Here is a 13,686-nt window from a genome sequence, read left to right on the forward strand (position 1 = left end):
CACTTTTTGCTTACCGATATTGACAGTATAGTTCCTTACAATATTGCTTACCTTTGATAAATATTTACCTCTAATCTGGTAATGAATATTGAAATGTATGTTTTCTATAAGCTCATACTTACCGAAGAGTTATTGCGTATTTCAGATTAATGCTACTGTTTGTGCCCTATTCTAACAAAAAGGGAATATGTGGTGTCGTGTAATACACTCCCCTTCCTGCGGTGTCACTGTATAATAATGTGCAGCCTTGTACTTGTGCTTGAGAACTACCAAGGAAGGAGTTAAGTAAACACTCTATGAATGTACCGTCCGTGCATGTCTTGAATCTACTACAATCCTACTACAACCCTACTACATACACAACAAATATAAGAATAATAATAATAATTTCCTTTGTATTGTCATTCTTTGTAACAATGTACACAGAACGTAATGTCGATACACCTGACCCGTTGTAGCGAGCCGATGCAGCCGCAGCCAACAGAGGGCGCCGCTATTTTTACCAATGTTATAAGTCTCAGGTACGACTCGGCCGAGGCGCGAACCAGCGACCTCCCAGTCTCAAAGCGGGCGCCCTACCATCTAGGCTACTGAGTGTTAAGTATGGCATAACTAGAGAACAATATAATAAATACAATGCATTATAGTTTAAAATGATTTGGCTTTATTAATTATTGAAATGCATTGAGATACTTTAGTTTGTGTGTGTCTTATGTGTGTTTTCCGGCTTAATTTATTGTCTATTGTGACCTCTAAAAACTTAATTTCTGATACAGAGTGTATGGCAGCACCATCCATTTTTACTTCTAAATCTTGATTTGCCTTGCGATTACCCAAGAATATTACTTTGGTTTTATTTGAATTTAAAGATAATTTATTTATATCCATCCATACTTTTAGGTTAATTAGTTCACAATTAATGCAGGTTACCAAATCAATATAGTTCTTATTTGATTAGAAAATATTACTAATTTTAATAGTTCTGAAACATTAGACATATCGTTAATATATAATTATATAATTATATAATTTAATAACTTCAGACCCAGGATAGAACCCTGTGGTACTCCACAACAGATATCCAAGTATTCAGATGACAACTGTCCCATTTTTACATATTGCTTTCTATCTGTCAAATAACTTTGAATCCATTGCAAAGCCAAAACCCTGATGCCATATCTTTCCAGTTATTTTAATCGTATATTATGATTAATTGTATCAAATGCTTTTTTTAAGTCAATAAATACCCCGACTGTGTATCTCTTTTTTTCTATGCTATGGGTGATTTCTTCTACTGCATCAATAATAGCCATTGTTGCTGATCTGTTTGCTCTAAAACCATATTGACTTTCATTAATCAATTTATGTTTATCTACAAATTGTTCTAGTCTATTATTGTAAAGTTTTTCTAATGTTTTAGAGAACTGAGGAAGCAGAGATACCGATCTATAGTTTGTAAAAATGTGCATGTTTCGATTTTTGTATATTGGTATAACTTTTGCTATTTTCATTTGATTTGGAAATTTGCCTGTTAGATTACATATGTAGGTCAATGGTTTCCCAATGCTATTTATAATTTGCTTAACTAGTACCATATCAATGTCAAAACAATCCATAAACGTTTTGTTTTTGCAGTTGTTAAACACGTCTAAGATTCCTGACACCGTAACCCCAGATAAAAACATGGTCTTGGAGTTCATTTTTATCAGTGACTCAAATTGCTTACTACTGCACTCTGGGATGTTTGCAGCGAGCTCTGGTCCAACATTTACAAAAAAACTATTGAAATTCTCCACAACTTGCTTTAAATTATAATTTTCACTGTTCTTATCAATAAAATAGTTTGGATATGCATTACTTACATTCTTTGCTTTTAATACACTATTTAATATACCCCAAATACCTTAAATATTACTTTTGTTATTATATAATAAATTGGTATGGTAGAATTTCTTGCTCTTGCTGTCAATTTGTTTTTATACATTTTATATTGGGATTCGGCTTCCTCAGTTCTTAGTTTGATAAATTTTCCATATAAGGTGTTTTTTCTTACAAGCATTATATAAACCCTTACTTATCCATGGATGCTTTACAGATGTATTCTTACTATTAGTTTGTCTCATTGGACTGTTTTTGTTATACCGTATTTTCCGCACTATAAGGCGCACCGTGTTATAAGGCGCACCTTCAATGAATGATATATTTTAAAACTTTTTCCATACATAAGGCGCGCCGCATTATAAGGCGCTATAAGTGCATGTCCCTGTGGTGAGGGGCCCTCTCCTTGTGAGAGGTAAGATAATTCTCCCACCATGGTCCGCTGTGTGTCGTAAGAGGCGACTAAAGTGGAGGGAGCGAAGGGACTGGGGATCCTCTCCTCTCTATCTCTATTCCCTAAGAGACAGCAAGGCAAAGAAAGGGGGGCGGGAGACCGAAAGGCCTCGCAAGCCCTAGTTATAGGGTCATTAAATGTGAGAGGATGTGGAAGTAAAGCGACTGAGTGGAAGAAAGAGGAGATCGGAAGGATGATGACTAAAAGGAAGGTTGTTGTGTTAGCCTTGAGTGAAACAAAGATGAAAGGAAAGGGTGAATTACAGCTTGGAGGTATGTATGGAAGAAGGTCTGGAGTTACGGGTTTACATGCTAGAGAAGGAGTGGCTGTGCTTGGGAGTGAGAAAGCAAAGGAAAAACTGGTGGAGTGGAAAGATGTGTGGATCAGGTGTTTGCAGTACGACAGGTATTGTTCTCAGCTCAGGGATGCTGCTGGAAATGTGAATTTCCATTCGGGGATGATAAAGTATCTATGTATCTATCTATCTTGAGATTGATATTGGTGAGGTTGAAATGGGGTGTAGAAGTATGGATGTTTATAAGTGCATATGGACCTGGTTCACAAAGAAGCGCTGAGGGGAGAGAAGAGTTCTGGAAGGACTTGTCCGAATGTGTGGCAAGTGCAAAAGAAGGGTGGAAAGTGGTAATACTAGGTGACCTGAATGCTAGAGTGGGTGATGGAACGGTTGAAAATGTGATTGGTAGAAATGGAGTACCAGGAAGAAATGAGAGTGGGAAGAAATTGATTGAGTTATGTGTGGAAAATGAGTTGGTGATTGGAAATACATTGTTTAAAAAGAGGGACGTGAATAAGTATACCTTTGTCAGAGTGGATAGTGGCAAGATGGTGGACAGAGCACTGATGGATTATGTAGTGGTTAAGAAAGGGATGTTAAGTAAATTGTTGGATGTGCATGTTTACAGAGGTGAAATGAGTGGTATGTCTGATCATTTTTATAAGAAGAGCGTAAGGGAAGAGGTAAAAATGTCAGAGTTGAATAAGGCAGGAAAGGAAAGAGAGTTTAGAGAGAGGATAAGGGAAGAGTATAAACGGGTTAGTAGAAGAGAAATGGAGAGTGTGGAAATTGAATGGAAGTGGTTTAAAGAGGCAGTGTTGAGGAGTGCAAAAGAAGTGTGTAGAATGAGAAAAGTTGGTCGAGGTATTAGGAAAGGAAGTGAATGGTGGAATGATGAGGTATCAGAGGCTGTGACAGAAAAGAGACGTGCCTTTGAGGTGGCTGCAAGATAAGAGTGGCGATGCGTATGAAACATATAAAGTGAAGAAAAGGTTGGTAAAAGCGGAAGTGGAAGCAGCGAAAAGGAAAGCAAATGATGAATGGTGTCGAAAGATAGGAGTGAACTTTGAGGAAAGGAGAAAAGTGTTCTGGAAAGAAGTGAAAAGAGTAAGAGCGAGACTGGAAAGGAACTGAAAGTGAAAGATAAGGATGGTAGATTGCTGGTTAGCGGTAGTGCAGTCAGGACGAGATGGGCAGAGTATTTTGAGGAGTTGCTAAATGGTGAGGATGGGAGAGAAGTGAGAGTCGAGGCGATCAATGGTATGGAAAGAGTGCCCGGGTTGGGTGATTTAAATGTGAAGCCTGTGGAAACATGGGAGGTGCAAGAGGCATTGAAATAAATGAAAGTGGGGAAGGCACCTGGGTTGAATGGTTGTACTGTTGAATGCCTGAAAAAGGTGGCACGGCTATGATTGACTGGTTAGTGTGCTTGTTGAATGTATGCTTTTTAAGTGGTTTGGTTCCTGTTGATTGGTGTAGTGCATGTGTGGTGCCATTGTATAAGGGTAAAGGTGATAAGTATGATTGTAGCAATTCGAGAGGTATCAGTTTGTTGTTTGTAAGCTGTATGGAAGAGTCTTGATTAAGAGAGTGAGAGAAAGAACGAGGCAGCACGGCGGCGCAGTGGTTAGCGCATGTGCGGCACAGTTAATGTCATGGGAACCTCCTGCGTGGGTTCGAATCCAGCACCAGACTTCCTGTGCGGAGTTTGTATGTTCTCCCCGTGCTTGCGTGGGTTTCCTCCGGGCACTGCGGTTTCCTCCCACATTAAAAAAAAACATGCATTTCAGGTGAATTGGCCGGTCCAAATTGTCCTTAGGTGTGAATGAGCGACTGAGTTGTCTGTCCCCGTGTGACCTGCGATTGGCTGGCAACCAGTTCAGGGTCTCCTCTGCCCACTGCCCGATGATTGCTGGGATGGGCTCCAGCACCCCTGCGACCCTACTGAGGATAAGCGGTGCAGCTAATGAGATGAGAGATGAGATGAGAAAGAACGAATGAGGTGGTGATGGAGGAGCAGAGTGGTTTCAGGAAAGGAAGAGGATGTGTGGATCAGGTGTTTGCAGTACGACAGGTGGGTGAGAAATATTTTGCAAAAGGTAAAGATGTTTATTTGGCTTTCATGGACTTGGAAAAGGCGTATGACAGAGTTGATAGAGAGGCGTTGTGGCAAGTGATGGTGATGTATGGAGTGGGTGGAAAGTTGTTGGAAGCATTGAAGAGTTTTTATATGAACAGCAGAGTGTAAGAGTAGGGAGTGAGACAAGTGAGTGGTTCCCTGTGTTGACTGGTGTGAGACAGGTGTGTGATGTCACCATGGCTGTTTAATGTGTACATGGATGGTGTGGTGAGAGAGGTGAATGCAAGAGTATTTGGCAGAGGTGTAGATATGATGGACAACAGTGGAACGGTGTGGCAGGTGAGTCAGTTGTTGTTTGCAGATGACACAGCGCTTGTGGCTGATTCTGAGGAAACATTGAGAAGGTTGGTAACAGAGTTTGGAAGAGTATGTGATAAGCGTAAGTTATGTGTTAATGTTGGGAAGAGTAAGGTGATGAAGTGTTCACGTGATGGAGTGGGCATGACGTTAGAAATCAGGTTGCATGGACAGGTGCTGGAAGAAGTTGAAAGCTTTAGGTATTGCACAAAGTCAATCAAGGAAGCAAGGTTTTGGGTGCCCTGAGGAGAGTGATGAGCAACAAGAGTATGAGTATGGATGTTAAGATGGTACCGTATGAGAGTGTGATTGTGCAGACTGTGTTGTATGGTGCAGAGACTTGGAGCCTGAATGCAGATTTGAGAAGGAAATTAAGTGTTTGAAGAGTATGTAAGGAGTGACAAGATTGGATAGATTGAGAAATGAAATTGTGAGGGAAATAACTGGAGTACGAGGGGAACTGAGCAAGCATGTGGATAAGAGAGTACTTGGTCGGTTTGGACACATGGAGAGGGTTCTACAGAGCTGAAGTAAATGGAAGGAGACCAAGAGGAAGGCCGCGATTGACGTGGATGGACTGGGCACCCGTATGATGCCGCAGGGTAAACCAGTGAAAGCTGTTGGGCCCTGCTGCTGAACAGAGGAGTTTGTTGCATCACCCTGACCCAAGTGACACGGCCGCTTTCTTGTGTCCCGTTTCATCTGGAGAGTCGAAAGCATGACCAACTTAGGTGCCGATGTGCCTAACTTGTTTGGGTGTTTGGGCATTTGGGTTGGCCATGGTCCAAAAATGTTTGGGTTTTTTTTTTGTGCTTTTTTTTACGTCTCATTTTCCTTGTTTTTGTATGTTTGTCTTGCTGTTGGTCACCCCTCTTGAGGGATATGACCAAGGTAGATAGATAGATAGACATTTTATTTCAGATGTATGGGGGTTGTCTGTTGGCAACATCTATTGCAACCTGGAAGAGGGATTACTTCACGCGCGGCCCCTTCTCAAGGTTTTATCTTTTTTCTCTATTTTTTCAAGTTTTTCCTTGCACGTATGTATTTCAGATTATAGTGATGTTGAATGGTGCTCTGTGCAGCCCATTGAAGACTTTTTTGTGATTTAAGACTATACAAATATACATGACTTGACTTGACTTGTGAGTAACCCTTCATCTTGTCTTTGCCAGGCATCGCCTCGATGACAGTGCCCGCCTACATTGCAGAGGCATCTCCACCACATCTTCGCGGTCAGTTGGTGACGGTCAATACGCTCTTCATTACTGGTGGCCAGTTCGTCGCCAGCCTGGTGGACGGCGCGTTCAGTTACATGCAGCTTGACGGATGGAGGTCAGAAGCCGTTCTCAGACCCTGCTTGCTCTCATCATGATCATCTAGGTTGGACAAAACCCAAATTGGGTTAATAATAGATTCAAATGTATCCAGCTTTCAGTTGTTTACAGGGCAAAGACAAAAAATATGGGGTTCACGTAACCATTTTTTGGTGGTAAACAAAATTACTTTGATTTAAGGTTGTGTTGTTGAGTACAGGGGTGTCAAACTAGTTTTAGCTCGAGGGCCACATAGTAGAAAATTCTTGTATCTAATCTGAGATTAAACATTATAGCATTTTTTTTGTGTGTGTGCATGTGTATGTGCGCTCGTACTTGTGCTCTTCAGTATATCCCTTCATACTCCAGCCATTCCCGCGCATCTTTGACTCCAGGATTTAAATCCTGGAAGTTGCTGTTGTGGTGGTGGAGCTTAATATGCAAAGCAAAAAAAGTCATACTAATGAAAACGGGTGTAAGGCTCTAAAGGGCAGAGGCCCCTCGAATCCCTGCCACCGTACCAACCTCCCTAGGCACCCGGGCACGCCAATCCCACCCCTGGAAGCAGTACCCACTTAAGAACCAGCCCCGGGACTCGGAGCAACACCACGGGACTACCAGCTAACCCCAGCCCAGCGAGGCAGAAACAGGCAAACATGACAAGGTCCAAACCACAAACAACGATAGAAACCGAAATGGAAAAATGCTGGGAATGAAGTAACAAACTAGCAGGTTGGCAATGAACCACTAACAAAATGTACAAGCAAAAAGCCTGGAACAAAAGAAAGACAAACCTGGCGTGGCAGTGAAATGAAAATGACCCAACATCAAGTTGGGGATAATTAGGAATGGGTGTGTGGATATTGGACACACCTGCACCCAGTTCCAAACCCATTCTAGATAGATAGATAGATAGATAGATAGATAGATAGATAGATACTTTGTTCATCCCCGAAGGGAAATTCACATTTCCAGCAGCATCCCTGAGCTGAGAACAATCGAGAACAATCGAAAATAACACGGGAGCTGCTGGAGTGGCTGCCATTCGTGACAACGCCGGAAGAAAAGATTCAATTTGAATCATGTACAAACAAACAAACAATTGAATCATGTACAAACAAACAAACAAAATATTCATGTTTCAATAAGTGGAGTGTTAATAAAATGGGGGGGAAATAATTTCTGATACTGATATATTCTGCGCCCCATGGTGGAATGAGGCGCACCAGACCCTAACTGATTTTATTTGTTTTAGCCCGAATGCATCCAAAATACTGATTACCATACAAGATACACAATTTACATCGCCCCACTTTATGAAATGCCAATCTTAAACTTAAATATCAACATAGAACATTTGGAGTGATTCCTTGCATTAGAGCATTTAGACCATTTTGTACCATTCGTCTTTTCTGATATTTTCCCCTCATACTGTACTCGATCCTCAGAAAAAGAAGACATTAAAGGCGTTTCCTTGTCGAGTTTCGAAACATCAAAATAGAACAAGGCTGTGTTTTCTTGGTCATGTGATGTCGTTGACTAGAGTCCTTTCCGTTAAGGCCTCTGATTTGATGGAAAGGGAGAAAATCATTTTGCGGGGTGTTTGGAATTAAATATTAAAATGTATCGTTTACAATTTGTTTGAATTAGTTATCGGACTCAATTAACCAAACACAGCCTACATTCACCCAATAATGCTCGCTCGTTTCTTGATCGAAAAGATGAACAAGAAAAAGCAGACATTTTCACACGGGGGCAGATTTAAATTCATTAGCAATTTAACTAAGTGTACTCCATCGGAAATGGCTGAGTTAGTCGAATTAATGTCCTTGGAGTCTCTGGGGAGCCCTCTCTTCAAGTCCTCTCGCTTTTCCCCTCGGCCCACGTCTTTCCGCAAGATAGTGTGCCGGCTCCTCCGATGGACGTGTCAATGAAGCCCCAACGTGAGATCCACCACCTCGCCGCGATGTCTGGAAAACTCAAAACAGCGGAGAGCATTTCTCAAACAATGTGCTGACTATCTTATCAGCCTCACGTCCCATTCCCGCCATTCCTGTAAACAATATTTTCTACCAGGGTGCACTGAACTTCCACTGCTCATTGAACTTAAGCCTACTCGGTGAAAATCTTCATTGCACTCAATAAATGTAACTTGTATTCAATCGTATAAAATCCTTTATAGTCAAATGTATAAAATCCTCCAGGGGGTATTTTAGCCTACCCTATCTTAATTTTTACAGCCGTTGCTTCGTTTACTTAGTTCCCCGTTCCTGTTATTCTTCCCAGTCAGGATTTCCATGCAGGCATAATTATGAGGAGCTGGATTAACAAATTAATTGTATATAATAAGAAAGAGAGTATCTGTACTTGGGCAGCACGGCGGCGCAGTGGTTAGCGCTTGTGCGGCACAGTTCATGTCATGGGAACCTGTCGTGGGTTCAAATCCAGCTCCAGACTTCCTGTGCGGAGTTTGTATGTTCTCCCCGTGCTTGCGTGGGTTTCCTCCGGGCACTCCGGTTTCCTCCCACGTTCCAAAAACATGCATTTCAGGTGAATTGGTCGGTCCAAAGTTGTCCCTAGGTGTGAATGTGCGAAATAGTTGTCTGTCCCTGTGTGCCCTGCGACTGGCCGGCAACCAGTTCAGGGTGTCCCCTGCCCACTGCCGGAGATGGCTGGGATTGGCTCCAGCCCCCCGCAACTCTAATGAGGATGAGCGGTACGGCTAATGAGATGAGGTATCTGTACTTGTCATGGTTGCCATGGCGACCAATTGAACGCGTCCGTGTGTGTCACGGTTGCCGTGGTGCCCAGTTGGCCCCACCCGTATGGTGCCAGCAGCGGCTAATTGAGAGATTGACTTTCTGTTTATATAAAGCTCAGCGCTCTCTTGCTTCAGAGCAGCCCGTCAATTGAACTTCTGCCCCACAAGACGTGGGTTCTGACTCGGTCCTGTTTTCCTGTGATATCTCCAGTCCGGTATTGTTCCCGTTTATTGTTGTCCTGTTTAATTTCGGGTTCCAGTTTGGTTTCCGTCTTTTTTTGTCTTGTTTATTATTTTCCCCAGTTTTCGTTCCCGTCTAGTTTCTCCTGTTAATTTTCGATATACTGATCCGTTATCTATCCTGTCTGTCACTTCCTGTCCGGTATCGACCCCATCTGTCCGATATCAACTTTTCTAGTTAGTTGTGATTGCTTCAGCAAGGCACAACTACATTGCCATGTAAGCACAGGGCAATGTAGTTGTGCCTATTATAATCCCCCGAGATCTTTTTATTATTATATCTATCTTCTTCCGCCAAATTTTGACGGGCCTCTCCTCCCAGAGCTTTTGGCCGAATCGGGATTCTCCTGCGACAATACAGATTTTCGATACGAGTCCACATCAGGAATAATGGGTTTTGAGAATCTCCCATCCGGAATACATGGGCCCAATTATTTCTATGGGTAGTCATGGAAACGAGGGCTTTTTCAGAGGTTAGTAGGGACTAAGCAGGGATTGTCCAGGGTGGCTTGAGGGGGTCCCGACCCACATTACCTTTAACCATGGGTAAATGGTGAATTCCAAAGAGTGGATGCTAGCGAGAGGATGCTAACAGCTATGTGCGCCGCTAGCAAGGTGTTGGGCTGGCGTAGCCAGCCCAAGTATTAGCGATGAGAGGTTAAAGCTATGCTTACTCATGCTAGCTCTAGAAACTATTGGTGATGAGTTGGGCACAGCCAGCCCAATTATTAGCGCAAGCTAGCTGTGAACACTGTCCGCAATGGGTTGGGCTGGCACAGCCAGCCCAAGTATTAGCGCAAGCTAGCTGTAAACACTGTCCGCAATGGGATGGACTGGCACAGCCAGCCCAAGTATTAGCGCAAGCTAGCTGTAAACACTGTCCGCAATGGGTTGGACTGGCGCAGCCAGCCCAAGTACTAGCGCAAGCTAGCTTTAAACACTGTGGGCAATGCTAACTTCTTCATGCCCAAAAATTTTGGGAATGGCTAAATTGTAACAACTTCATATTTACAAATTATGCTAATTAGTTCATGTTAATGAGTAATGCTAATAGGTACATACTAAAAAGTGATGCTAACGGCTAAATGCTAACTTCTTTATGCAAAAAAATTTTGGCAATGGAAATATTTTAACGACTTCATATTTACAATTTATGATAATGGGTACATGTCCCCCCACAGAAGCAAGTTAAAATTTACAAATACATCTCTCTGAGTTAAAAACTTTATGCTAACTCATAATGCTAACAACTCAACGCTACCGGTTCTCTACCAACATCTGTCAGATCAATCACAACTCTTACAATTGCCGCGGGAATGTCTAGTGTCTGTATATTTTTTCTTTCTTTCATCATTTATGTGGACAACTAATTGATTTTTAGAATAATCTGAAAAATTACCATCAATTTAGAAATTCACACTCTCCAGATTCTCTCCAAATTTATCATAGGTTATGATATACATTTGTCCATTTTTACCATACAATGAGATACAGATGAAGTGTGTCCAAGCTAGGTCTCGGGGTCATTAGTAGTCTAATGACCATTTTTAGTGACACATAAGGACATTAACTTTTTTGACCCAAAGGGCTAGAATAGCATCCATCCATCCATTATCTGCACCGCTTATCCTCATTAGGGTCGCGGGGGTGCTGGAGCCCATCCCAGCTATCTTCGGGCAGTGGGCAAGGGACACCCTGAACTGGTTGCCAGTCAGTCACAGGGCACACAGAGACAGACAACTCGCTCGCCCATTCACACCGAGGGACAAGTTTGACCGGCCAATTAACCTGACATGCATGTTTTCGGAATGTGGAATGTGCCCGGTGGAAACCCACGCAAGCACGGGGAGAACATGCAAACTCCACACAGAAGTTTGATCTCATGACCTCAGAACTGTGCCGCACACGTGCTAACCACTGCACCGCCGTGCTGCCCGCTAGAATAGCAAAATATTTAATTTTTTGGGGGCGGGGAGCCATAACATGTATTTTAAGACAAATTTCAGCAAAACCGCCAATCCTACTCTCCTGACAAAATCTAATCTTTCGGCACATTTAATTTCACTTGTGACGTCAAATTACTCTAAGTGCTTTGGCTGAGGTTTTTGGGTGTTAAGTTTTACATCTGTGGCTTTTCATCATAAATGTCTCTATTGTGAACCTAAATTGTTTAATGAGCTTCCATATAAAAGATTCCTTACCAGCTCATTGGTATTGAAGTAGGGTGCCCACCCTGAAATTGGGAGGTCGCTGGTTCGTGCCTTGGCCGAGTCATACCTAAGACTTTCACCATTGATAGCCATTTCCCCCTTGCGTGGCGCTCAGCATTAGGGTTGGAATTGGGGGGGTTGATCATCTAAAGACTCTCAACAACAGGTGTTGCAACATGTCGGTAGGATAGAACTGTGGTAGAGTCACCAACTGTGTGCAGTGCTATGTGTCTTAATGGGAGATTAATCAGGAATGAAGTGAAGTAAAAAAGTAGTAAAAAAGAAGAAATTAAGAATTACTTCGCGACATATAGCCAGAAAGGGGTCTATTGGTATGACATCTTAGCTGTAAACTGTACTGGGGAGTATGGCTATCTCTGTAGGAAACGCATCTCTGGCCAAGATCAGCCAGGATCTTTCAATCCCGGCCAGGATCTTTCAGTACCTTAGCCAGTTCACGGACAAAGGTAGTTGCCTGATGGAGGTTGACTGGTGGTTGTGGTGGTGGTAGGGAGTTGGTGGCTACTCACTTGTCTTTAGGATGTTGTGGTGCCACGAGCATCGCCCTCTGGTGAGGCTAGTTTTGCACTCTGTGAAAATGTCCCTAAAGGTGGCTGGCATGGGACAAAGGGTCACTGGTGAAGATTAACTGGTGTTGGTAAAACATCATATGTAGCTCTGATGATTAAATAATTGCTTGCTGGAGGGAGTGACAAGTTCTTATTCCTGTTTGGTTCCATCCCAATTGTGTTTGAGAGAGACCACATCTTCTTTAGTTGTGATTTTGTTTGTTTTATTCGCCTTTTCTGCCCAATAATAACGTGTACCAAAAAAGTGAGTGACAAGGGAAAAGAAATGTGGAAAACATTGACAACAACAACCATGTAGAACAGGTGTCGGCAACCTTTGGCTCTTTTAATGACTACAAATATCTTGGAGATAAAATTGATTTGTGCATCTTTTATTATATAGGCTAATGCTGAGCAAATTGTCATACATGCAAAGACAAGACAATAATTTTAAATGTGTTCGGTCCTGTAAACATATAGGTTTCAATTTTTACTATAGTTTACAATCTATCAGTTTACAATCAGGATGTCACCCCGTTATCCTTTATGTGGAAACTCATTAAGTAATTTAGGTTCACTGTTGAGACAGTTCAATGTTTTACCCAGAAGCTCTAGTAATACACCTAAACCAACTTGATTTGATGAGCTGTAGGAGTGGGCAAAGCTAGACAGACGCTGCCCGACCTACAAACAAGTTAGGTTCCGGACGATCGTTCGTAGGTTGAATTTCGTCTTAAGTTGCTTTAGTGCTATATTTTATGTGTAATGTATTTTTAAGGTTTATATAAGTATGTTTTAGATTTGTATAATTGACCTGTATTGTTTTGTACAAAAAAAACAATATTTCATAAGATAATATGCTCTATAAAGATAAATAAAGTTAAGTTTAACTTACTTTTGGAAGATGGGCTTCAAGAGTTAGGGGACTTCCTCCTCAATGGTAGATGGTGGCCGAGAAAAAAACGATCCAACCTTTTTCTCAACCACATCAAGCTTTTCTTATTCCACTTTCATTACGAAAGAAATGACTCGCCTCTTCTCAATGGATGCTCGAGATATCAAACAATAAAAATGTCAACCTTGTTAGCGCGCAGGTCATACAGTATAGAATGTTTACCCACGAACTAGGAAGAGGAAGCAGATTTCTTCCCTGGGGTGGATGCTGGGTGACCTCTCACAGCGCCACACACCGGTAACGGCAGAAAGAAGCAGTACAGCACTGTCCTGTACTCAGAAAAATATTCACACAATACAAATCTAACTAACACCAATGTCCGGAGACATCCATGACTTCAACTTTTGACCATAAGAATCAACCATTTTTCATCAACAATGAACTATAATAAAAAATTTAAAAAAAGTTATATAGACAGCTACCATATTATTCACCAATGAAATCTAATAGCAGAAAATATCAAATTGAAACACACACGCACACACACACGCTTTCTGCTAGGCCCTCCTCTTGACGTGCAATACTTCTGGCTGACATGGGGATGTGTTTTATTCTTGTTTTTGATTGTGTA

General features: G+C 42.0%; 1 pseudogene across 1 annotated transcript in view; it reads left to right on the plus strand.

Annotated features, from left to right (window-relative positions):
* LOC148357418 (proton myo-inositol cotransporter-like) overlaps positions 1-13,686 on the plus strand; it is a 42,873-nt pseudogene that overhangs the window by 24,837 nt on the left and 4,350 nt on the right. The window contains exon 2 of the transcript XR_015851962.1: positions 6,240-6,399. The product of XR_015851962.1 is annotated as a proton myo-inositol cotransporter-like (transcript). The remainder of the gene's footprint in view (positions 1-6,239; positions 6,400-13,686) is intronic.

Source organism: Urocampus carinirostris, chromosome 11 (assembly GCF_059441175.1).
Source record: "Urocampus carinirostris isolate Australia breed hairy pipefish chromosome 11, RoL_Ucar_1.0, whole genome shotgun sequence".
Taxonomy (NCBI): Eukaryota; Metazoa; Chordata; class Actinopteri; order Syngnathiformes; family Syngnathidae; genus Urocampus; species Urocampus carinirostris.